We start from the raw sequence: 25,258 nt of genomic DNA on the forward strand, positions 1-25,258 counted from the left end.
GCAAGAAGCCTGTCTTGATATGGTCATACACCTCCCACTGACCACGTCCTGAGCAGCCTCATGGAATACACAGGCTCATTGCTGGGGGATTTTTCACAAAGAGAATCTGGAACAAGCAGTTCCTATCTCTGGCCGCTTGTTACCAGCTCCTGTTGCACTGCCTTTGCCCCTTCCCTCCTGGGACAGCTGTTTGGTGCTGTGCAGAGAACCGACTTGGTTAAGCTAAAAATAGTCCATTCATCCTCCCCATTTTTGCCAGGTTATTTTTAAATCAGATACATTCTCTGCTCTTGTTCAACAGGCAGCTTGCTGGAAGGGGAAGGGAGGAGGACAAGATGCAGCTCTGCCAGCCCAGGCTGTAAGAGGGACTGCAGAGTCTCTTCAGCCCTCCTTGCCACTAAGACATCCATGGCATTACAGATACACAGAGGTCCTCATAATCCCAGTTTAAGCTGGTGTTTGCAAAGTCTGAAAAGGAGCACGTACTATTCCTACAGTTAGATGGAAGAGGTTTGCATAATCTTATCCCTCATATCCCAGGAGCCAGAACTAATTCTGTGCTTTTCTCATTTGACTTGGGGATTCTACACCACCACAGCAAGACCTAGGAAATGGCTCTTCACTGTAACCTTGTCTGAGTGCTCATCTTTTGTTTGCATTACTCTGCCTTGCAAGATGACAGCTATCAAGTTAGATTAATGAATGCCACTCACAGTGACACATGCCAAAAGTAAACCATTAAGACCGTCTAAATAAGAGCCAGGCTTAATATGTAGGTTGCCAGGTATTACATCTAGTAAGAAATCATTCTAGACAAGTTCAGCAATTAAAAATTATCAAGTATTTTAACTTAGTTCTTAAAATTCACTAGACTAATCAAATAAAACCTCTTTCTGAATTCCTAAAAGAGCCATGCATTTGAAGTGCAAAGAATTTAGGCTGTCAGGAAAAAAAAAAAAGGGTTGGGCGGGAGGGGGGAAAACATCAATTTTTTGAAAATCCTCCTAACCCCCACTGCTTCTTCTGTGTGTTTATGAAGCCTCCGGAAATACCATGGCAAACATTCCAGCTCTACAGCAGCAAGGTCACATGACCCAAAGGCACAGCAAGGAAATTCTTTCCCAAGTTTCCTTACGGTACAGAAAAGTGATTTTTATTTTCTTTTTGAAAATGAGGATCTAGGTCTAGGGAAATCTCCAGGAATTTTTCAAGAGTACAGTTTTAAAAACAGAGTGTTTCTCAATGTGGTGCAGTTTGGTGTTGTGCTCCCTTTTGTTATTTATTTGCTGCCTTTCTATGCCTGCACATACTATTTTTATTATCTAAGACGAGCATCTTAGACCTATATTCAAGGACCGTTAAATACAGTTTACCATTTAAGTCACCTCTAAAAACTACTTGTAATGTTCTCTACATCTTCTATTAGAGTAAAAATCAGTACTGCTGTATTTCTTAACACAGCCATGATCTTTTCCTGGCAAAAATTATGGCACTTAAAACCTCTCCCCCTCCTTGTCTTTCAGGATTATTTCAGCTAGCACTATTATCAAAAGGATTTATGCAAATAAGCTTTGCTAAACATTACGGGAAAAAAAATACTCAAAATATGAACCTGAATCACAACCTTGCATTTTTACAAACAATCACGGGTACATACTTGGAAGTAACTGAAATGTAGGAGCATTGATGAATCATAATGTAATAGGTGAGTATCAAAAATTTGTGGTTGTCTGAAAACAACATAGAAGAAAGCATTGGGAAGGAAAACAGTCCTGCAGTAGAAATGCACAGTAAATGGCAGGCACTCACCACTAACTTGCTTTGTAACCATGTCAGAAATGCTTCTAATTATCAGAGGTAAAAGAGGGATGGCATTTCTGCTGGAAGCAAGTTTTACACTTTAGTCTTTCCTCTCCCTTCTTTTTCAGCCTATAAATATTAGTCTTACACATTTTTCTCCCATGCAGCTCTTGATAAGGTTGAGTTTTTCAAGGCTGAGAGCAGATAGTAATGTTCATCAAGAAATGCCTTGAGGTCAACTGTCTGTAACTCATCAAAGTGCAGCACTGAAAATATGGATGGTGGATTATATGAGCATGGTAAAGCAGATTAAAAAAAAAAAAATCTATGTTCAGTAAAATTTTATCTGTTTGGAAATGGGTTCAGTTATGCACCCCCAGTGGTGATGGTCACAGGGTACTGACTTCCCCCCTAATTTCAGGTGCATTCAAAACAACTACAGATGCACAGAAGTGGCTTTAGTGCTATTTCCCAATACATGGAAATCCCACTGGCATATGACAAGGACCAAAAATGGAGAAGACCCACACAGCAGTGTAAGGAGAGGCAGTTGGTCCACAAGAAAATTATGATGCAGGTCACATTCTTGAGAAGCACTGAACTACACTGAAAATAAGACAGAGATGAGCTTACCTATGGCTTTATAAAGTACTTAAAAATATCTAAAAAAAACCCACAAGCAAAGGAAAAGCAGCCACAGAAAAAGTCTGCAAGGATTATTTTTCTTAAATGAAGAAGGAAACCGATACCCTGGAGTGCCCACTCTGTGCTTTTTAAAAAATTCTGTACAACAGCTAGACATAAGATATTGAACATATTACTGAAACTACTGTTCATTCTACTCAGGGATTTCTGCTTAGTTTATTATAAATGCACATTTATTGGCAGCAAGTAGAACATATTATTGCTCTGTTTTATAGCTTGAATGGTGCACGCAAAGAGTAATTTGTTTGTATTCCGTATCAGGATCAATACTGTACCAGGGATAGCCTGAGGAATGTTTATGCTGAGGGCTTTGCTTGCAGTGTTTTGTTGTTGCAATCAATTGACCAAACAGGGCTGCTTCTTAAAACAACAAATAAACTATGATAGCAACCAGATCAGTCATTCAAGCATCAAACACGACACTGTGTCTGGAAAAAGAATGAAGGCCCACAAGTGTTTTTACTGCTTGATGATACACACAGCTTTCCTACCTGAATATTTCCCACTGGCCTTTCTTCCTCTCAGTAGCTGGGGACCGTTTCCTCAATGCCCTCACATAACAAGATCCATTTTCCTGCAATAAAAATACAAACACATCATGTTTCCATTCACCTGCAGAACACAGCAGCATTTGAATCAGCCCAGTGAAGAGACCCAAAATTAATTAAGAGCATTTAGGAGTCCAAGGACCAAGCCAGGAGGACCAGGTCTGAGGCTGGGTTGGGGTTCTAGCCCAGCTTTTGTTACCCACAAGCTTTTGAGACTCACTCAGCAGTTTAAAGTATTACAGGCTTTCATGCTTGTAACTATAAAATAAGGAAAAGATAATGAGAATTCTGTTGAGGTTTATATCAAAATTTCCTGAGCCAAATGGTAATTTTTTTTCAGTTAAAGGTCATGCTGAAGTCTCTTTTATTCTCTTTATAAAGGGTACTCACTGACTAGTGTGAGCTAAGTGCCATTAAAAAAGATAAACCAACCCCCAAACACTACTTAAGAAAATACACCAAAATACCTCAGAACCACCATCCTCTCTGTAGCAAAACAAAACAAGTTTATGAATTACACTGGCACAGCACTGCAACTTCTAGGAAATGTTTTTTTAATTATAAAGAAAGATTGCAAAGGGAGATGGGGGAATGTTTACCGGTAGTCTGTATTTTGTTACATGCTGTTTCAGCAGGCAGACAAGGTGTCCTTACAGCATTATACTACCAAGCTCCAAAACTCAGCAAATATTGAGAAAAGTAACACAGTGACTACATTTTGCCTCTCTTTTGACTGACTTCCAAATAACATCCGTACAAAAAAAAATTCCATTAAACATGAAAAAGCACATACTACTGGAAAAGAAAAACAAACAAAAAACCAAAAAAACACCAACCAAGAAACACAGCAAACCCCACACTATTTGCAACCAGTCCAGGTTCCTCTCCAACGATGAGCTGTGGAAGCAGACGCTTTCATAACAACTCAAATTACGCAAAAGTCACAGGTGACTTAAAAAATGCAGAAGGAAAGCCTCAGGTTATTACAAATAACTCGTTAGTTGCATTCAGTGTTTTTTCTGCAGCCATATTTGTCCTTTTCACTGGTAATTCACCAAGAATAAAAACATGACTTAAAACCTTCTTAGAAACAGTCATCCCACCCCAACACACCCAGTATCACCAAGGGACTGTCTGCTTCATACAGGGAAGCTGCTGGTTTTCTTGTCTCACAAAGGGCAATTTTAGAGAAGTTACATATTGACAAGCACCCTGGGTCAATGTTTGGCTTTAAGGCCTGATTGAACTGCGAATGTTTTTGCCCAGAACGGGTTTATTCTCTTCCAGAAGTTTTCCCTAGTGCTTTTCTTCTGCTTTTGCAAGGCAGGAAAAACACATTAATTGATTCAAATTTAGTACTTGTTAACATGACTTCCTCAACTAATGTAGATTGGTCTTTAATGAAGTTGCAAGTAGTTATTTTAGTTTGTTTCTCTAAAGGAAAAGTGTTTTTTTCTGCCTGCCCCAAGATCTGGGTACCATTCCAGGTGTAACTGGATTGGACTTTTGTCAGATCAGGCTATAGCACTTATCTGGACACTTGAATTCTGCCTCTCACTCCTCTCTCCCGGACTCTCACTTTCAACACGGCATTTGTGCAGGTGCCTGGTTAGCTGGAATGGGGCAACTAATTTCCTTCATCATGCTGTCTCACGAACAGCTCTGCCATCACAAGACAGGGAGCAGGCCCAAGACAGGAGTGCTCAGCCATCATGGCAGAGGGTAGAAAGAGAGGCTGTTTAAGCCAGCTTGAACTGCACTGCTGCAGCACACAAACCCAAAGCTTTGCTCCCCTCCTCTGTGCTTTAGTCTGCCCATCTGTAAAACCGGCACCACAATTCCTACTTTGTTTTATAAAGCACCTCTTAAAATGAAAGGGCTATCATTAACATTTCTGTGAATTCACATTACCGACCACCCACCCCTTCCATAAACCGGGTCCAAGCTGATTCTAAGGACACTGGCACTGTCCCCCCCAGCATCTGCTCCCTGGTTTCCCCGCACAACCTGCTCAGGGGCTGTACAATGACCCCCCCACCACTCCAGCCTCTTCTGTGCCCCCACGCCAGCCCCAGCTCTGCCAACACACTTCACAGGGTCCTGCTGGCAACAGCAATCAGCTTCTAAAAATAAAATTAGCTTCTTAAAGCCTGGTCCCTTCTCTCATCCTGTTTCTAGAAAGATCCCCAAAATAATCTCACTGGCAAAGTTCGGGGTAGCGGGCTACACCTGAAAATGAGAATAGATTGTAGAGAAGAAGCGTCAGCTGGAAAGCCCTTACACCTGGCTAGCCTCAGCCCCCCTTTCCAGGTGTGTTCTGAGCCCTGCTGTGGCACAATAGCTCGATGCTCCACAGCCACACCGGGGGCACGGCCCGTTCCGCAGCGGCAGGAGCGGAGCCGGGAAGCACCGCGTCCCCTCCGCAAACAGCCGCCGGGGCCCGGCCAGGGAGCTGCGGGGTGGGAACGGGGGCAGGAGGGGAGCCAGCAGCGCTCCAGCCGGGAGGGCTTCCTGCTCTTCCCGATCCAGCAGGGGGAGCACAAAAACGCACAGGTTTTTTGGCCACAAACGCTTTTTTGGCTACGAAGCGGTGGATCGCAGTGCTGGACACCCTGCGTTAGGCCAGCCCTGCAGTAATGTGTATGTGGTGCATGACAAGCGCACCACGGGCAGAACTCTTGCTCCGAGCAGATCGCACCGTGAAAACCAACTCTGTGAAGGAGCGGACCAGGACAGGCCAGGAAGGCTGCAGGAGCCAGGGGGGAGGAAAGAGAGCCTACACAGCAGGGCTGCCAACGCCAGCAATTTCATCGTGTCCCCTGCAGCACTAGGAATTTTTCCTAAAGCCAGCTCTCCAAAGTCTCATCATCACATAAAAATTTCAGCTTTCAGCTTTTTTTTTTTTTTTTTTTTTTTTTTTTTTGTTTTAAGGGATATATTTATCTCTAGGCTTCCAAAGTTCAAAACCAAAGCTGTAAAAATAAACCCCAAAGATTTAAAAAAACCAGCAAAAGCAATAAAAGAATCCCCCAAATCTGTTGTCTGTACATCATGGGCAGAAGAATCTCAACTCGGGGTATTTCACAAAATTTTAGTTTATTTATTGACAACTAACAACACACTGTTAATTACTGTTTCAGAAACTGGGGAGGGGAGAAAAGGAGACTAAGCAGCTCAGCAGGCACGGAGGGGAACTCTTCCTGCAGCTTCCCAAGGGCCAGCCTCCCCCGAACACCTTTCCTCGCCCCGCTGCCCTGGTCCGTGCCATGCCTGAGCCTCAGCCCTGCCCGTGCTTCGGCACAGCCAGCCGCGGGGCGTGCCTGCTCTGCCTGCTCCTCCTCGCTTCTCACTTGTCCTTAGGCTACTCCCTGCTCCTTCGGTCCATTTACCCCGTCCCAGGCTGGACTCCTGCCCAGGTCCCAGTCTCGCCCAGGGATGCCCTTGCTTTGGCCTCGGGTGGCCACAGCCCTCAAGGGTGACCCTCAGTGTGCTCTGGGGCAGACACGATCCCTCAGGAACTGTCTGGGGGTCCCTCAAGGGTGACCCTCAGTGTGCTCTGGGGCAGACACGATCCCTCAGGAACTCTCCTGAAGGGCAGCCCAGGCAATGGCCCCACCCCTGCAGCCCCTGCTCCCAAACCCACCAATTTTGGCCCAATAAACTACATAGTTTCAACTTTTTTTCTTTTAAGATAGTGCTCTGTTTCTTAGTGATTTTGACAAAATTAACAGAATCGGTCTATATATATTTAAGGGAAAACTCAAAGCAAACTGTGCTTAAAATTAAAGCATATAAAAATACTGTAAGGGGGATCTGGAGGAAATCCAATAGGGAAATAACAAGGAGTTCATCTTTAAACCTCCTAATCTCAGCTGTATCACTGCAATGGACTTAGGTCAAGCACAAAGAACTTTCCCTGCTTTCTCATCATATCCTGATCCCAGCTGGTGTCTGCCAGATTTTAGAGACAAGTTTATAACAGATCTCTCTGGACCATCACAGATAGTCCTGGAATCCTGCTTCTTGTCCATAGCCTTACCCTCTACGGAAAGCAAGAGCAACCCCAGGGTATCTCACTGTCTACACCTCAGCACTTAGCCTGTGCTGGACTTAAATAACTGTAAGTAAATCAATCTCTAAAAGTAACCAAGATTAAACCCTTCAGTTTCCATACACAAAATATCACTTGGACTCCACATACCCAAACAAAAATGAAGAGATGGCAAATATAAAACACCCAAACAGAAATTCTTGAAAAACAAAAATACTGCTAGGATAGACAGTTAAAGAATGTTGTACCATCTTCCTACAGAAATGCATAAGGCAGGTGCATTTTAGGCTATTTTCCTACTTCCACAAATTATTCTGAAGTTCCAGCATTATTCTCCTTGAACTGTAGAACATGTTCAAACTCAAAATTCCTGTAAAACCACAGCATGTCAGCAATTCCAACTTCTCATTTATCCACAGCTGTAACTGGGTCATAAGTGAAGAACATGAAGTGCTGCTCTTCCTAAATAAGCTTACTGGTCAGCAAGTGTACTTCTGCTATGCGAAAACATTAACAAACTTTACAGAGTTTAACTATTATATGCAGTCCTTATTAGGCATCATAGCCCTCTATCAGGACTTTTTAGAAACCTGAGCTTTCTTGAAATTCTAAAGCAAGAGTGAGTGTATGTCTGACAAGCATCAGGTGCCATCCACACTGACAAAGAAACAGCCTGCTAGTTTAATAAGAGAAAAGCAAAAACTGTTGTTAAACTAAGTAATGCAAAATAGGTGAGGATTTTGGAAAGAAGAGAGACAGACTAATGTCCATGCAGATCCGTGTGTTCCTTCGTGAGCAGAGACAAAACAAGGGAGGAAGGTAAAGCTGGGAAGATCTGTGTGGAGGGAAGCAGGACTGCAGCTTCAGACAACTTTCAACTTTGCCTACACCTAGACTCGGTCCTCAGAAATCCTTATAAAAATAAGAACCAAAAAACACAGAACTACATCACCCCAAAATGCAGCAGCCACACGGCTGTAAATACAGACATTTATCTGATGGAACAGACAGGATGGACACTTCTTCCAAACACAAGTAGCAGAAAGCCACAGAAAGGGGCCAGGCTGCACTGGAACCTGCTGTGTGCCTCACCTGGCAGCACCTAACACATCCCGCTCCCAGCCCCGGGGAGCCCTGGAGCCAGCCTCCTGCCTTCAGCCCAGGGGCTCCTCGTGCCCCGCAGAGTCCCAGGAGAAGCCTGGGCCAGCACTCCTGCGCTAGCCCATTTCCTCCTGACATCTTTTGTTCCCAAAATAGAAGAAGCAGGTTCTTATAGGGGGCTGCTGCATTGAACAGCACAGCCACTCAGACGCTTGGTCAAACCGGTGGCTCCTGTATCACATCATTACTACAACCAGTCCTCCAGGGAGATTTCTCAAGCTCACCGAGTTGGGCAGAATGCTACAAGGGTACAGCAAAGTAAGAAAGAATCACAGTAATAAGTATGTAAATTTTGCTTGTGTTTTTTCCTATCTTCTTTCTCACCAATGTGTAGAAGCAAAAGTTTTGTTTATTTAGTCATCATTTTCTCAATTAGTTTTCCCAGTTTAAAAAACTAAACAACCTTTAGTTTTTTCTCTGCAGAAAAAGAAAGCCTTCTCATACTTGTATTTCACATTATTTCAAAAAAAATAAAACATAACCGAAGTACACATTTTCTCAGCTGTAGAAAGCCATGAATTTGCAATTTCCTTTTTTTGAGATGGAAAGGAAAGATCCAGGTTGTTGTCATACCCTACACATTCAAGGCTTAACAGCAGCCGTTTGCAGTATCATGATCTCCAGTTTAGAAAAACAACAAAATCCTTTTCTTCTCCCAAGTTGTTCCCCAAAAATCTTATTACTAAAAGAACCACTTTTCCAATCCTGCTCTCTTCTTAAGGCTGCACCTAAGATAGGTCCAGTGCACATAAAAACACAGGCATGAGTAGGTCAAGATTGCTGTAGTCCATATCTCTGCTCTCTTGTCACAGCCCTGGAAACCCTGAAGTCCCTTAGGGAGTTCTGCACCCCACCTCCCTCCCAGCCTCACACCCCAGATTTAAGGGGCTGCACATAAGTCAGTAGAATAGATCAGGTGCTCAAGCAGGAACAGGGAAATAGGACTAGGAGGACTTGCATGTCATCATATCTTTGTGAAACTATAATTTGATGGAGGTGGCTTTGGCCCAAGCTGAAATAAGAAAGATTTGGTGTGGCTGCCCTGTGCAAGGCAGTCCAGGCAGCTCCTCCTCCACTGCCTGCTCCAGCCCAACAGCACCCAGCCAGCTACAATCAGAGTCAGCCTGGGGCTGACGGACCCAAACTGACGGAGGTGTGCAATTCGCTGTCATTTCACAAGTGACCATGGCAGTCACGGCTCTTCCCGGGCCGCAGCACATTAGACTGCACCTGTCTGTAGCACAGGACTGAGCTGCCAACTCACAGGCATAGGATAACGAGCACTATTAATCTTGGCTTAAACTGAACCATTGTTCTGGAGACTGGGCATCTCTTGTAAAGTCCCATTATTAGAGACCATTTGCCATCTATTTCCGTAGAAACTTTTTTTAGTGTGTTTTGTTCTATTTTAGTAAAAATTTTCCCCTTCCCTTTTCCTTAAGTCCTATTGTACTTACAGAGCCTTAAACAATAATCCACTCAAGCACAACCGTGGAAGTGGCCTGAAGGAACAAAAGCTGCTTCTGGCATAGCCAGTGCATCTGACTCTCCCTGCATACAGCTGCCTGTATAGCCTCTGCAGATTTGCAGAGCACCAGCAGCTACTGATTTCCTTCTGCTCCTCCTGTGTGTTGGATACAAAATAAACAGTAAACATGAGGAGTCTACTCAAATTATACTTGCAGCATGAGCTAAGGGTGCAGGTGAGTCACAAGGAAGTCCTGCAGCCTATCTTGCTAAAGGAATAGGGAGAAGACTGACCTTAAAAGAAAGCAGTAGGCATGAGTAAGACAAATTAAAAAAAAAAAAAGTCTAACTCCAGGGAGACAAGGCAGTGGAAGCAAAGTGTCTCAGGCTCTGTTAAAGAAGATTATTGCCACATCTAGCAGTTAGTACCCACCCAAGTAGAGTGCCATCAACCTAATTCTCAAACGAGACTAGCAGAACAGCAAGACAGGATTAGACATGCTTGTTTTTAACCATTCTTTGCTCTCTCTGGTGTATTACTATCAGCACAGCATTGGCATCAAAATTACTACCCTTCAAAATGTGCAGAGCACATTTTTTAATTTTACATGTAGCAGTTATGTCATCTGGGGTTATTTATTTTTTAATATAAAGTGGTATAACATACTTAATCTGTTTTGAGAAAAGAACAAATTGATTTAGTGAGCAGTTCAAGGCTCTCCCTGGAGACACTCAACCACACTCAGAAATCTGGATATAAGTTGAGACTTTGCTAAAGTCATTTTAATTGCAGGTCATAAGAAATGTCAAGATATAAACCACCAAGGAATACTAAAAATTAAGCCATCATCTCTGAGAGTAACAAATGTCTTATATTTGGCAGTAGAATGATTTCTAAATCTTTACAGCGTTACCACTTAAGGACAGTAGCAGAGCAAAGGGCTTAAGAACTACACACAACATGTGTGCATTATTTTTGCTGGGGGGGCAGAACCCAAAACCTGCATGAAGGGAAAAAATACTGGAGTGAAGGAAACTTACACCACCACCACCAATAAAAATGTAGTGTTTTATCATCTTTTTCACTTTGTTTCACTACACTGAACATCTTCTGTTAATAAACAAGTTTTGGTTTGTTTTGGTCTGAAAATGTTCCTCCCTATGGAGTATGGAACAGAGTTGTGTATACAGGAACACATATGTGCAAAAACGGAGCACCAAATTGAGGAAAGCTGGTTTTTAAGAAAACTTTAAAAACGAACAAACAAAAACCCACAAAGCCTTAGACCACTTCTATAGCTTTGTGCCTAGGTTTTACACAGAAAAACTCTTCATTTTTTCTTAGCTAAAAAGTACTTCTTAAACAGGTGTTTTCCTGTAGAAGGTACACCCCAACTTCTGCATTTTTGAGCTGGATCCCCCATTTACTAAAACCCTTCTACAGAACTTAGCTGAAATCCCCAAAATTTTCCTTTGCCCACTTATCTCAAACAATAGTGAAAAGACAGCTCTGATCTTAACAGATCAAAGTGAAAACCCCTCCAGTTTAACCTTCTTAAAATAGAGGAAGTTAAAAATTAAGTGCATTTTCAACACTAAAGAACAATATCTGAAAGCTCTTACTACAAGAATCTAAAGAAAACATATATAAACCATTTCATTCTCCCCCATTCTCCAATGTGAAAGTTAAAAGGTCAGCAATGTAAAATCGGGAGCAGGTTTTTTTACTATCTCTGCCTAATAACCTCTTAAACTTCATCAACATACAAACTTCCTTTCCTACCCTTACCTTCCACTCATGGGAGTGGCGATGAAAAGGCTATTTCCCTGATTTTAGATAAATCATAATGGAACTCAACAGTGAACAGCAATTTGAACAGAAAGCAGTTCAAATGATGTGAAGACCCATATTAAGGGAAACAAGCTCATGTATGTGGAATGAAAAAAAAAAAAAAAGTAATTTAACATCCTATATTGCTGCCAGTCAACTCAATTACAAACATCTATTTTATTGGGTTTAGCCACTGGCCCTAGCAGGTATGCCAAGACTTATGGGTGAAATTCCATTTCTCTAACTGCGAAGGTAGGCATTTCACACAAGTTTAAATCTATCCTCTGCCAAGTCCATTTTCTTGAGCGCCTTCACATCAGCTCACTGAATACCCTAACCACCCTCTTGTGTAATACTAAACACCATGTATATCCACCCCCAAGTCTGCACAGGGTGCAGCAGGGGGGCTACTGCTTGCTTTGCCTGCCTGAGTGGGGCTGTCATGGCACAGAAGGGAAGGGCAGGAAAGCTGCAACACTATGACCCAAATAAGATGCAGGCAAACGCAATTTTAGACATCCAAGCCTTTAATGCAAATTAATGTCATAGCAATAAAAGCTCCAAAAGGAATAATTGCACAGATGTCTCAGAGGAAGAGTCGTATCTTGGGATTTAATAGCTAGAAGCAGTTTCCCCCCATCTTCTCTTCAGGTCATTTCGTTTCAACAGACAGTGCTCCTTGCTGTCTATCACACAAGCTATTACACAAGTACTCTCAAACTGGTAGCCCTGGATCCTGGTTTTCTGGTCCCCTGGAGGGCTACAGGGGCCTTCCCCCATGCCAAGCCCTGCCAGGCTGCCCATGTTAAAACTCGAGGTCATCCGCAACATCAGAGAGGCAGCGCTACACAATTCATGCTCTGCATGGACATCTGAGCTGGAAAGACAGTAATTTCAAAGCAAGATGCAGTTTGCCTCAAGATCTTCCAAGTTTTACTGCAGGCTGTTCTTAAAATCTTCCACTGATAGCATTTGTAAAACTAGAATTAATTTTCTGTGACATTGAAAGAGGGAGGGAGAGACCCCAAACAAAACCCCAGTCCTGCCTCACTGACTTCACTCCTTCTATCTGCACAAATACCCACTCGTTTCTGCGCTGTCCTTGAAAGCCCTTTCTCTGCAGCACACCAAAAGCTTTTAACCCGTACTGAAGGCACTGTCATCCAGCCCCAGCTCCCCACAGGCTCTGATGTGCCAAAGCCACTACTCTGTAAGAGGGGAGCCCTGGAAAACCTTGCCCAGACCGTCGGGGACGCGGCTGCCGCGGCCATTCCGCTGTGTCCGTGCAGCCGAGAGCAGGCGGGCTGCACCCCGCTGCCCAGCGGCTCGCAGCACACCTCTCTGCTTGGCACGGCCGTGCGGAGCTCCGCCGAGGAAAGGACACGTTTTACAGGGATCGGACTGAGTTTCAACAGCTGAGGCAGAGGCGAACAGTGCCTTCTGGCAGCTCCTCTCCGGGGGTGGGATGGACATCCGAGCAAGGGTGAATTAGAGGGAGAACAGCTGTTTGTTCAGTGAATGAGTCACAGGACTCGGCTATTAATTCTTCCTCCCAAGAGGATATGCCCCCATACCAGCCCACCCACCATCCTGTAAAACAAACAAATATATAATGGAGGTCAGGGAGGGGGAGATCAGTAAGAGGAAAGGGAAAAAAAGAGGAAAAAATAGCCAAGCATTTAATATTTACATAAGAATGAAATGTTTCATTAATTACACACAGAATCAATTTGCAGCTATTTTCCTCAAATTTCTCAGTCAAACCCACAGATTTGAAGCACTTTGAACTGTGCTGCACCAGTAATTGTGGATGAATATTTTAGATCAGTCTTGAATCACTGTAGAGCACACACCAAATGAACTAATAAGCTACTCATGTGTGGACTACTAATGTATTTTCTTTCTTTGCTAGACAGATGGAATACGGTCTAAAAATCAGTTGAATTGGCTACTGGTAATCTTCAGAAAGGCTTAGAAAAATCTTTAGTTCTACTGTTTTATTAAAAATACCACTCAATACCCTGCATGCATTAGAAAGGAGCTGGCAATATGCAGAAAATCCCAAACAAGTTTTAAAGATACGAAGGAAGAGTCAGGCATTTCATGTGACTGTAACATGCTGCAGAGAGTGACAACGAACAATGCGTTGTCAAATGTTTTTGAAGGACTACTGCAAAGCTGGACAACCCTGCCATCTCTTTGATATTTATCCCAATACAACCATTTATCTGCAGTCATTTTAAATGACATATAGCAACCTATCAGTTCTATAATCTGACAGATGTGTTCTAGTTTACAGAAGCATCTGTTGAGTCATCAGGACATCAGAATAGTTAATTGCACTTTGGGAATGCTTTCAGAGATTAAAAGTTGCCTTACTTCAAGCAAATTTTAAGTGTCCTTATAGATTAAACTCCTTTTTCATGTACAAAATTAACATATGTACCCACACTCCAGAGAAACTAATGTATGAAATGTAAAGAATAACTTCCCTCAGGGATCGTCTGTTTTCTTCCGCCTCCTGTGCATTGCCTCACACTGCTCGGCAATATGGAACAGAAAACAAAAATACAACTTGAATCATGCATGATTCTGAAATATAAACTAAGATATGGCCTAAACTGTCTGGGCAAAGACTACAGAAAAAGCTGCTTTGGGTTAACAACTTTTACAAATTGTCTAACAGCTAAAAACTAGGAGATTATGCCTGTTTCTTTTTTTAGCAAAACACATATAATTTTATTTCAGAAATTTTTATTACTGTTTATTCTAAAAGGAACGTTGTACAGGCTGTACCTTTCACCACCACGAGAGTATGTGACAAGCCAGGAGAACCACCCACAAAATTAAACATGGACAGATAGACACTGAGCCATCCTCCAACTGAACTTGTACCAATTGCTTTCTAAACACAGCTAAGGACTGGAAGCAAGTAAACTCCATTCATACACATAACTGAATATTTGAATTAAAAAGAGTAATACTAGTGGAAGATTCCTATGAGTTTTCAGCATGTGTGAGCAGATGCTTCCCCATGCTTCCAGTCTGAGTTCCCTTGCAGTCTTCTGGCCTCTATTGCAGTAAGAGGATTAAGAAAATGTATTTGTTAGGAAGAAAGAGTTATCTGACAAACTTTGATTTAAAACCATTTAGCAGCGGATTTTCATTTGGTTGGTCTTTCACCAAAAAAACAAAACAAAACAAAACCACAAAAAAAAACCCCAAAAACCATAAAAAAACCCAAAAAAACCCACAACCAAAAAAAACCAACCAAAAGAGTCAGTCAAAAAAGGTGTATTTGGCTGTTTCTCAGAGGTGATTGAATCCATCTGGTCTGTAGCTCCTGAACCACAGGGATCCCATGATTAATTCAATGAACTATTTGGTTTCACTCAAGAAGTGATCATAAAGCTGAAGTGCAAGTGCATAACCAAGAGCACCAGGCAAGAACACAGACACCAACACTGCATCTGGGCTTTGCTTCCTATAAATCCTGAAGTGACAGCACACCTCAACCTAAGTGGACTGTTATTCTTTAGTGTGGAGCAAATCAAACTTGAAGTGAGAGTGTTAAAGTTGAGACAAGCACTGCAGTCATGACCGTGCTTTAAAAAGGTGCCATACTTCTGAAGTTACAGCATATTCCCTTGCTAATAAACCAAACTGAGATTACTGTCTCTGTTGCATTAAATTATTAGCTAATTAGCCCTCACTAAGGACAACAGTATGTTGATGCTGGCAAGCTGTGAAAAGAACACTTCAGCAAAAAAGATCAATAGCATTTTTTTGTCTGGCTTACAATAAGAAAACTGCTGGCCCAGGTTATGAGTGTAAGCCATTTTTCATTTGGCAGACAAGACAGTACTAGTGACAGATCAATACAGTAACTTTATGATAGGCTGCTGCTCCTGCAGATGGCAGGACCATAAACAGGCATCATTTTTAAAGCCTGAAGCAATCCATTACTTGGACAGAAACCACCTGACCTTTTACAATATTTACAGTTTTCTACCAAAAAAGGAAAATCAGAGAACAAAACAAGGGGAAATCAGCACAATTAGCTGTCCTGCAAGACAGAAAAAAATATTGCTTGTTTGAAAGTCAGTATTTAAAGTAACAAGCTTTGTGCTATTTGGGAGATCACATTAAAGCCACAAGGTTGGCACCAGGGCACTACTCATCTCTTCAAAGAGAAAATGTTATTGGGGATCACATCTTATATGATGCAATTTCCTTATCTCCTGGTAATGTGGGATAACAAAAGAACCTATTTATTAATCTTTAAAGAAAAAAAAAAAAAACAAAGCAATCAACCACTTTAATGTGTCCTTAAAACATTAAACCAGTTCCTTTTAACACCTGCAATTACTAGGCATTTGAGAGAATTCAGTTACAAATGGGCAGTTATTTTTCCCACATTACAGTATACACACTGCAGATTTGCACATGCAGTTTCTTATTCTGCATCAGTATTGGGATTGCTGGGATTTGACTATAGTGTTCCACTATTTTAACAAAGGCAAAGCAAAACAAGAGAAAGGTTTTTAAATTCTGGAGTTTTTTATGGCAAGACTTCTAGCTGAAGAGAATGTAAAGGACAGCACCTTAATAAATTATTCAGGCCACATCTTCAGATAAGGACCCAGGTGGAGCAGCTGGTCCTGTACTTATAGTCTTCTCTTTACTATAAACATGAAATAACCACAGAATATGGTGAATCAATCATACAACTAGCTCGCCCCTGCCTCTCTGTCTGAGGCTGGTTTGTGTCAATTACTACAGAAATATCTGCTTAAGCAGGAAACTAATTTTGCAAAAGCACATTGGGTTCATGGGCTTTCATCAATACTTTTTGGTTGCTGCAAGTAAGTAATTAACATTAATGTCAACATAAAGGATAGAAGGAGGAGGAAAGTATTAACAAGCACAATATAACAACTGAGCCGGCTGATTCTTCCCCATACAGTACTGCCATGCAACTGGCTCCTAGTCCTTGCCTAAAAAATGAGTTACTATTAATTTGGTCGCTAATTTTACTTTGCATGATGTAAGCAAACAGCACTACATTTTCCCCTTAACGAATGCCAATTATACACAACATTAGTTTAAAATACAACAGAATAGCACACAAACCAGAAGTCTTTTGACTGGGCTCCACTCATGCTAAGAATAACTTGGCACACATGTACATGATGCTAAATCTGCCAATGATTTGCTTTGCTCCAAAACACGCCCCCCCCCCCCCGCATCTTCTACGAGATCCTAAAAACATGAAGCGGCGTTAAAGCAGGAAACCTACGTATTGAACCTATTTTTAAAACAAATTGAATTTCTTTGAACCCAAATGCAAGGGACGGTTTCAGCAGTTTCACGTTTCTAATCCCATGCGTTTTCAGCAGGCACAAGGGCTCTTTATTCCCAACCGCGCACAGACGCTACCCGCCACATCTGCCAGCCCACAGCACTTGGGCTCAGCCCAGAGACTCTGTCAGCCTTCTGCAAAATCACTGCTGCAAACACACAAAGCAGCAGCCCACAGTTCTGGTTCGCAGGACACAAATATCCTTAGAGATAAGGTCCCCAGGATCACGCTAAAAAGACACTAAATAAATTCAATGGCTTATGTTTGGTCATTTTGGTTTTTGATTCTGTTTACAGAGGGGGGAATTTATTTTTTTAAGGGTACTAGGTTTTTGTTTGCAAACCCTCCCCCCCACCACAACATTCATAAGTAAAACAAAAATTGCAGCACTCTGAAATAATTCCTGATGCTTCTTTTACAGTGCCTCAGTGACATTGTGTCAATTTTAAGATAATCCAAAGCATTTTCTTCATGCCATAGTACGTGGATGCAGGTAGTGACCTCACACTGGCTATTCCAGAACTCTGGTTCAGTCTCAGCACACCTGGGATGCACATCCCATTTCAGCTGACTGCCACCTCTGGGAAGGAGGAAGGGCAACTGGGTTTGGCAGAACTTAGCTGCATGGCCACTAGCTAAAAGCAGTGTTAGGAGGGATTATATAACCTGGCTGCTCACAGAGAAAGTTCAAAGGGAGACAAGGGCTGTGCCTGAAGTGAAGGGGAAGAGAGCCCCCACCATGAAGTGGGGACAAGGTCATGCTCCTCTTGCACCCTGATTGGTAGTTGCTGGCTTTTTGGACCACTGACTCCTCTGAGAATATGCCCATATTTCCACTTATGCTTTCTTTTTTCCCTACATCCTATTGTATCTAAGATCCATTACTCTAATTCCTTTTCAATAAGGTCCTCACAACAATGAGGAACTTATTTCTCTTATTTCCCCTCTGTCACTGTTAAGATGCAAACTAAACCCTTACACCCAGACTACTCCCTGCAGATTCCTGTTCTGTCCCTTCTTCCATCAAATTCCCTGGACTTTTCGTATTGAGTTTTAGTCAATAAGGACGGACATTAACTCCCCTTATTCCTATTTTACTATTAAAATGACATGGTTCTTCTCTGAAGATAAGGCCATGTAAACAGCTTTATAGACTTTAACATTAGCATCAATGAAACCTCATTGAGGACCTCAGCAATTTCTTGTTGAAGAAACAGTATATAAGTCACAAATCCACCAACACAAATGACCATGTAGCAATTCTGCTACTGTTAATGAGGTTAATGAAGTTGTAGGAAAAGAAAACCAGGCTTCCAACATCATACCAAACTTCCTTGTCATTTATAGTCCCAGACTTCATATTAGCTACAAAAACCACAAACACCTCATTACCTATTTTTCTTGCCTAGATAAACCTTCCTTGAAAATATATGTCTTAACACTTGATTCACATCCATTCAAAAAAACCTCAAAAACCCAAAAGCAGCCCAAGAACACATCTTTGTGTTTTGGAGATTGCATTCATGTGAGAGATATTCAATATTTGCTACTGCAAGAAAAGCATAAACTATTAGTTGGATAGTAGAGCGCTTATGAAAGACATCACCTCTTTGTTATGTATAGTCCCACAATCATATTTACCTCCATGATGGTGACCACAAGGCAAGCTCACAATGCATGTAACAACACAAATCAGGAAACTCAAACTAGTGCATTCACATTGCACATTGTCTGCACCACCATCCACCAGAGCCAATCCTTTCGAGCGTAATAAAGTGAAGGTATTATAATTAGAGAGTTCATAATGCCATTTAATCAAGTGTGGAGCTGGAGCACAGTGGGTTGTATACCAAAGACAAAACCACATGAAGCAGTACAATGCTGAGTGCAAGAAAGGGCACACATATTCTTCAGGGAAAATAACAAGTTACTACAAAGCCCTGTTTGTTTTCAAGTACTCAGTCTAGAGTTTGCATACTAGGTAATTTTGCATCATGAAAATAATCATTTCATAAACTGAAAATGAAGTAAGACCACAAAAATGTCTTTTGAGTCTTACAGACAGAAAACCCCAGTTTCAAGTTCTTAATTTGTGAATTAATTCTTCGTAGTTTTAGCCGAAGAATTAATTGTGCTTCAACAATATTATAATTATTTTTTTACTACAGCTTATTATTTACAAATTGCTTTATAATAACTAACCAGTTTCTGTGACACCTGTAGCGGTCTCCATGTAGTGAGGCTGAGACAGTAGTATCCTGAGCTATCAACAGAAGAACAGCAAGGGCCAAGTGAAATCAGGAACAAACCGAAGACTTTTCCATAGTCAGCCCGTTTTTCCAGGGGTCACGTGCTTAGCACAATCAAGATAATGATGCAAATGTGCTTTCCTGTGTCTCAAAACTGGACGGGGAATTACCCTGATTCTCTCCCATGAAATAATGTATGTTTAAATAAAAAAAAAATTAGTAAGAACTCAGGAACGCCCCTTTGCAAATGGGAAGGATCAGACACTGACTTACATGTTTTAGACTAGGCTCCTCAGAGATCTGAAGGATCTTGCAGATCTGCCAGCCCAGAACTCGTGTTGCCAGAAGGCAGCAGTCAAGCCAGCACACAAGGAAGGACCCTAATGACAACGGCTGCAGCTACTGCTCGTTCCTTCTCTGATACACCAGAGATGTCTGGCACTATTCTTGATAGAAACAAAGACTAGTCCTGTCCTAAGCAACCTGTGTTTTAATCATACTATAATATTTTTAGGAAAACATCAAAAATAGTTTCCATTTTATGTATGGAGAAACCTGCTTGACAAACACAGGAGCACCACCACTGAATGTTCAAAAAAACCCTCATGGGAATCAGAGCACAAAGTGTTATAGACCTTATCTTGATCTTGATTTGGGATTGTCAGAGGCCAAATATATTTTTTTCCTTTCAATACATAAAGAACAATAAATATCCCTAATCTATGTACCCAGTATATCAGGTAAATCTAAAACCACACAAGCAACAGTTGAAAAAATCTAGCAGAAAATTGATGTGGCGGCACAGAGCTTCTGAATCTACTCATGGGCAAGGAGAGTCTTCAGACTGAAGCATTATTGAAAGATTACAAATATAACAGCACATTCTCAAATGGCTGCAGATCAAGAAATGAAAAGGTCTGAGCTAAAACAGAGCCTGATTTTACAGCCATTAAGGTTGCAAAAAAGACTCCCATTGGCTTTAGCCAGCAACGGTCGTACCCTGGTCACACCACACGCAACTTCCCTGTGCCTTTCAGCTTATTTGTGTGACAGCTCCCAAAATAGCGAGGGACGACCTTTCATCTGCCTGGGTATTCTGCACAGACAACAGCACGACACTCCTAATGGCCAAGACAGGACTTTGCAGACTGAGAGCCAATTTCACCATACACTGTAGAGTACCACACAACCTTTGCCACCTCTAGAGAAGCACTGGATCATGAACCATTTACCTTACCGTATTTTCAAAGTTTTACAGATTAGTTTCTTCCTCCCCTGCCCATCATGCTCAAGTCCTTTTTCATAATTGCATGTTTAAAGCAAGAAAGTCACAGAGATCACATGCTTTTATCACTAATTCACAAGTAGCTCATTAATTTAAGAACTTGCATTGATTTTATTAGGTCATTTACATATTTAAAATACTTAGGTGCTTAAGTTCTGTAGGAATGAGTATTCCAAAACATCTCCTATTGTTCTGAAAGGGAAATGATATGTTTGCACATCTGCACTCTAAAGTATTACTTGAAACATGGGAGAATGCTTAAAACAGAAGAAAAATACAATTTTAAAGTACACCAGAAAAAAAAAAAAAAAGGCAGGACAAATAGTTTAACTCTCCCTTAACAGACATACATTATAATTCACAGCTTTGAAATGGATGAAATAAAACTCTACTCTTTATTAGTGGAGATGGCTGTCAGCTTAATTTCCAATATGCTATTTTTCCATAACTATGGCGTTATATTCCCAGTTCAGTCTGAGGAATATTTAGGCACATTATGTTAAGCACAAAACTTGAGGAACATGAATCAAGTCAAAATATTGCAGAATACTTTAGCCACAAACTGTAGCTGCCATCGAACAGGACACAGTTGAGATAAAAAGTATGCTGCTCTAATATCCTATGGGGTTTATCCTGCCAGCAATAACTGATAGATTTGCTTATGAGAGACACTGGCAAAACAGAGCAACAATAAGGACACAACATACCTGAGATCCTTCTATTAAAGCAGGTAATTTTAATGACTGCTTCATTCTACTGCTTTTGACTGTGCCATGATACTAACCTGTTTAGATTCCCATCCCGTTCACTCAGCTTGCATGTGCAGTGTTGACTCCACAAACATCCCACAAGGCCATTTACACCAAAGAGTATGTTGGCTGTACTGACTACATACCTCAAATGCCATCCCGTCTGTCTTTCAGAAAGTCTGCAGCATCTTGTTTGAAAGTCCAAGCTTTTTAAGAGCTACAAACTGGCAAACTCAAAAATCAGCACCCAAATCCAAAATTGAAGGTTCCTATTTTTCTGTATGTTCAATAGAAAACTTTCATTTTATTGTTTTCTCTTCCTCTGTTAATTGCTATCTAAAATATTAGCCCTTTACTTGCACCATAGTTTCTTGTTAATGCATCAAAGTGAAAACCAAATGCAGCTGTTCAATGTGGATTAAAACTATTTGGCATCCAGTTCAAATAAGTGAGTGTTTCACACCTAAATGTATTGCATCACACCTCCTATTTTTTTATTTCAGTCACTTTAATTTTCCCTTAGGCAAGGCACTAGAATAATCACTTAATTGTTACAATTACTGACAATGACCCTCAGAAGGTGACAGCATTTTGATCCCATTTGATTAAATTAGTCTTAATAGATCCTAATGAAAATACAAGTAAATCCTTTTTCTTATCACTCATTCTCATTACTTTCAGCAGTCACTGTAACTTAACTGCTCAAAGGGCTTTAAAGCACACACAGAGCACAAATGAAAGAACTTGCCTTTCGGATACACCTTTTATTTAATTCACTGAACGAGTTTAGGGAAACTCTAAAAACAAATTCCCAAGTGTCCCAAGATAGAGCTGTCACAGTGCCAACTGGGGTTAACCCTGTACAACACTGACAACACAGCAGCAGCCCACAGGAGAAAAGACCCAGGACGGTGTCCACCCAAGAGCTCACATTTTAAGCAAAATCAAATAAACAGGGTGTACCTGGAAGGGCATAAAAGAAAATAAATATGACTATTATTACTGACTGACTTCTTGCTGACACTGCAGAAGCATTCAGTTGTTCGGTGGAATTTGAGCTGAGCAAGCAGGGAAAAGAAAATCCTATAAGGAAGCATGTCCCATGTGGAGAAGGTGATGCCAGCAGAGGAGTGAAGACTGTCATGGGAGAAGCAGGTGGCCCGAGCATCAAGACACACTACTGAAAGAACAGCCTTCTGACAAAGATGGTCACCTATAGGTGCTCACATCCACAGTGCCTGGAATTGCTCTGGCAAGCCAAACACAAATGCACAGCTCCAGTGTGTAGCCATCATCTGTATTTCCCTGTCTGATGGCACCTTTAGAAAACAGAGGTCCTGACGTGAGAAATCAGAGTAGCCCACAAATGAGCCAACTGTGCTGAAATCTGGTTTGACTGCGGAGGTCAGGACAGCTCATCAGCCAGCTGCTCTGCTACGTAAGTGTAACGAGACACTCGCAGCTTGCTGCCCCTCCAGTGTAATTGCACATCTTGTTCTTTGTAATCATCCTTACCACTTATATGCTGCTGTAGAGACAGAACTAATCCTCCCAGATCCCACCAAGAGGCAGGCAGAAAGTATCACCATCTCCATTTTGCAAATGGAGAGAAATATATATTACCTACAGGAGTCAGTTAATGAGTGGAATAACGTGATGCACTTCCACAGGCCTGGGAGGATTCAGCCACATGCTCACCAGTGGCCAACTTGGCCAGCAGAGGTCAAGTCATTTCTCAAAAGCCATAGAGTGTTATTGGGAGATACAGGATGAAAACTTACAGTGCCTGAAGTGTGCTTTGTTCTCAGGCCAGTGTAAAAACCACACCCAGCAAACACCTTTGGCAGGCTGATTGGGGATTTTTGTCCTGGAGTTTGGGGACCTAAAGGTTTTTTTGTCATCATTTTGGTGACATTCTAATTAAAAGTAAACTACAAGTTTTGCTTCAAGTTCTCAAGTAAAAGAGAAGCTACCCATAGTTTTATCAATACTGAAAATAAGTACAATTGTTACTTGGTTTCTGCAGCATCCAGAAAAAAAAAAGGTAGCTACTGCAAGAAGAGAGAAAGTGACTTATACATGAAATCTGTAAAAAAAGATATACAACAATATACAAATGATGTGATGCATATACAGGAGACAATAAAATGAGAAAGCAGCATGATATCTTTGTTGTTATGAGGCTACAAATGCCCTGGTAGATGGAGAAAGTTTCAATATCCATTTTTTATTATTTTCAAGGTCTCAAAATTAAAACTGGATAACCAATCAACCAGCCAAACTTCCATGACAATCATGAAATAACATTAGTTCTTCCTTAAACTCTCCTGCAGCACTTGATTTACATTTTCCATCTCTTACGGATTTAGCATCACTAGGAATTTTGGCAATGGAAAATGATCCTATCAGCTTGGTTTAAACAATCATCTAATTCCAAAAAGCAAGGTTTTAAATAGAATTATCAACACAAGGCCAAGAGTGAGGCTGGGGAATTGACGCCGCATTATTTTCAGATCCACTACTATTGCTCAGTCCCTTTTCAATGTACATTGCCCACCAAAGTGGGAGTTACGCAGCTTACAACCCTGCACTGAAGTTGCTTCTCATTAGCAGGAAAGATTCACAAAGCCGTTTTAAGACACAGATTGATATTTTAGCCAGGTACACAGACAGAAACAACAAGATGGTGGCTAACTAGATAAACGTTCCCCCCACACTGTCTTCATGCTGTTGAGAATTTTTCCATCCTTTGCTAACATTCTTTATTTTTTAATTCTCTGCTTGAACAAAAAGCAGAAAGGTTATTTTTCATCAGCCTTAAAGGAGCCCTCTCCAAACATCTCAGACTTTGGTGGGAGGTGAAAGGAGAGGATTTACCTCAACAACTAAGCTGAGCAGCCAGTTGTTCCAACCAGGCTTTCCTCTGAGACACAAGCTAGAATAGCACATTCCCCTTTTCAGCAAAGAACAAACAGTTCAATACCTGCTGATCTCATGCATCTGCACCAAAAAAAAAAAAAAAAAAAAAAAAAAAAAGCATGATTCTTGCTTGTTGGTTGCTTATTTTCAGGACCTCTGCTGAAGGAAACTTAGGTTTAATGGAAGGCACTGAGGCTTATTTTCTGTTTGTGGATGCCAACAAGATTCATTACTGTAACGTAAGATTTCTCTGCTTATATTTAAAAAGCCAGATAATTTGGCTTTGGAAGTAGATACAGGATTGAATATACCTTACACATCTGACCTCAGAAAACATGAAGGTGAATTATGTGACACTATGTATCTGAAACCCAACATTAACATAAAAAATAACTTTCAGATAATCAATCCAGCTTGTTTACTGAACTACCTGGCTAACTGCCAAAAGACAGTGACTTCAAGGGGCTTTTATGGATTCACTCAAAATCAAAAATCCATTTCCTAGAATAGGACTCACAATTCACCAACTCCTTAAGACAAAAGAAATGGATTAGAATTGTACCTTTTTCAATCTTTGGTTACACAGCTTTACAGTTGAAACACACACCTCGGGATAAAGCAAGTCACCTGTTTACATTACCTTTCATGTTTCCACATGCACAATTTGCCTCCCAGTTTTTAGGGATTATGTAAATAGTTATTAACGTCATGTGGTTTTAACTACTAGGAGAAAATCCCAGATAAAATTGCTCACCAAATGACCTTTATAGCTTTCCTTTAGCACACAAAATTAGGCAAGAAAGTCATGTAATAATCATATGTGCTTTTTAAGTAACATTATTTCAGAAGGAATGTCTTATTTTTAAAGAAATAAACCTGAGTTTGCACAGACCACTAGAGTTTGCACAAATCACTAAGACACCCAACAGACAGATCAGCAGACACACTCCAAAAAATCTAGTATTAAAGTACATAAACATAAAACCTTTCCGTGCATTTTAGGGCCCCCAGAAATTACAACAGCAGTCTCCTAAACTGATCTCTCCACTCCCACTAATAATCATTCAGTACTGCAGCAATCTGAGCCACAGTGCACTTGGATCATTCCTGGATTATATAGCACATAAATAC

At 41.2% G+C, this 25,258-nt stretch overlaps 1 protein-coding gene across 14 annotated transcripts in view; it reads right to left on the bottom strand.

Moving 5' to 3' along the window:
- Positions 1–25,258, bottom strand: part of ZMIZ1 (zinc finger MIZ-type containing 1) — a 717,720-nt gene that overhangs the window by 219,548 nt on the left and 472,914 nt on the right. For all 14 annotated transcript variants that reach the window (XM_068197351.1, XM_068197344.1, XM_068197354.1 and 11 more), the window contains one exon: positions 2,997–3,079. The gene's annotated coding sequence lies outside the window, so the exon portion shown is untranslated. The remainder of the gene's footprint in view (positions 1–2,996; positions 3,080–25,258) is intronic.

This window comes from Anomalospiza imberbis, chromosome 8 (assembly GCF_031753505.1).
Source record: "Anomalospiza imberbis isolate Cuckoo-Finch-1a 21T00152 chromosome 8, ASM3175350v1, whole genome shotgun sequence".
NCBI lineage: Eukaryota > Metazoa > Chordata > Aves > Passeriformes > Viduidae > Anomalospiza > Anomalospiza imberbis.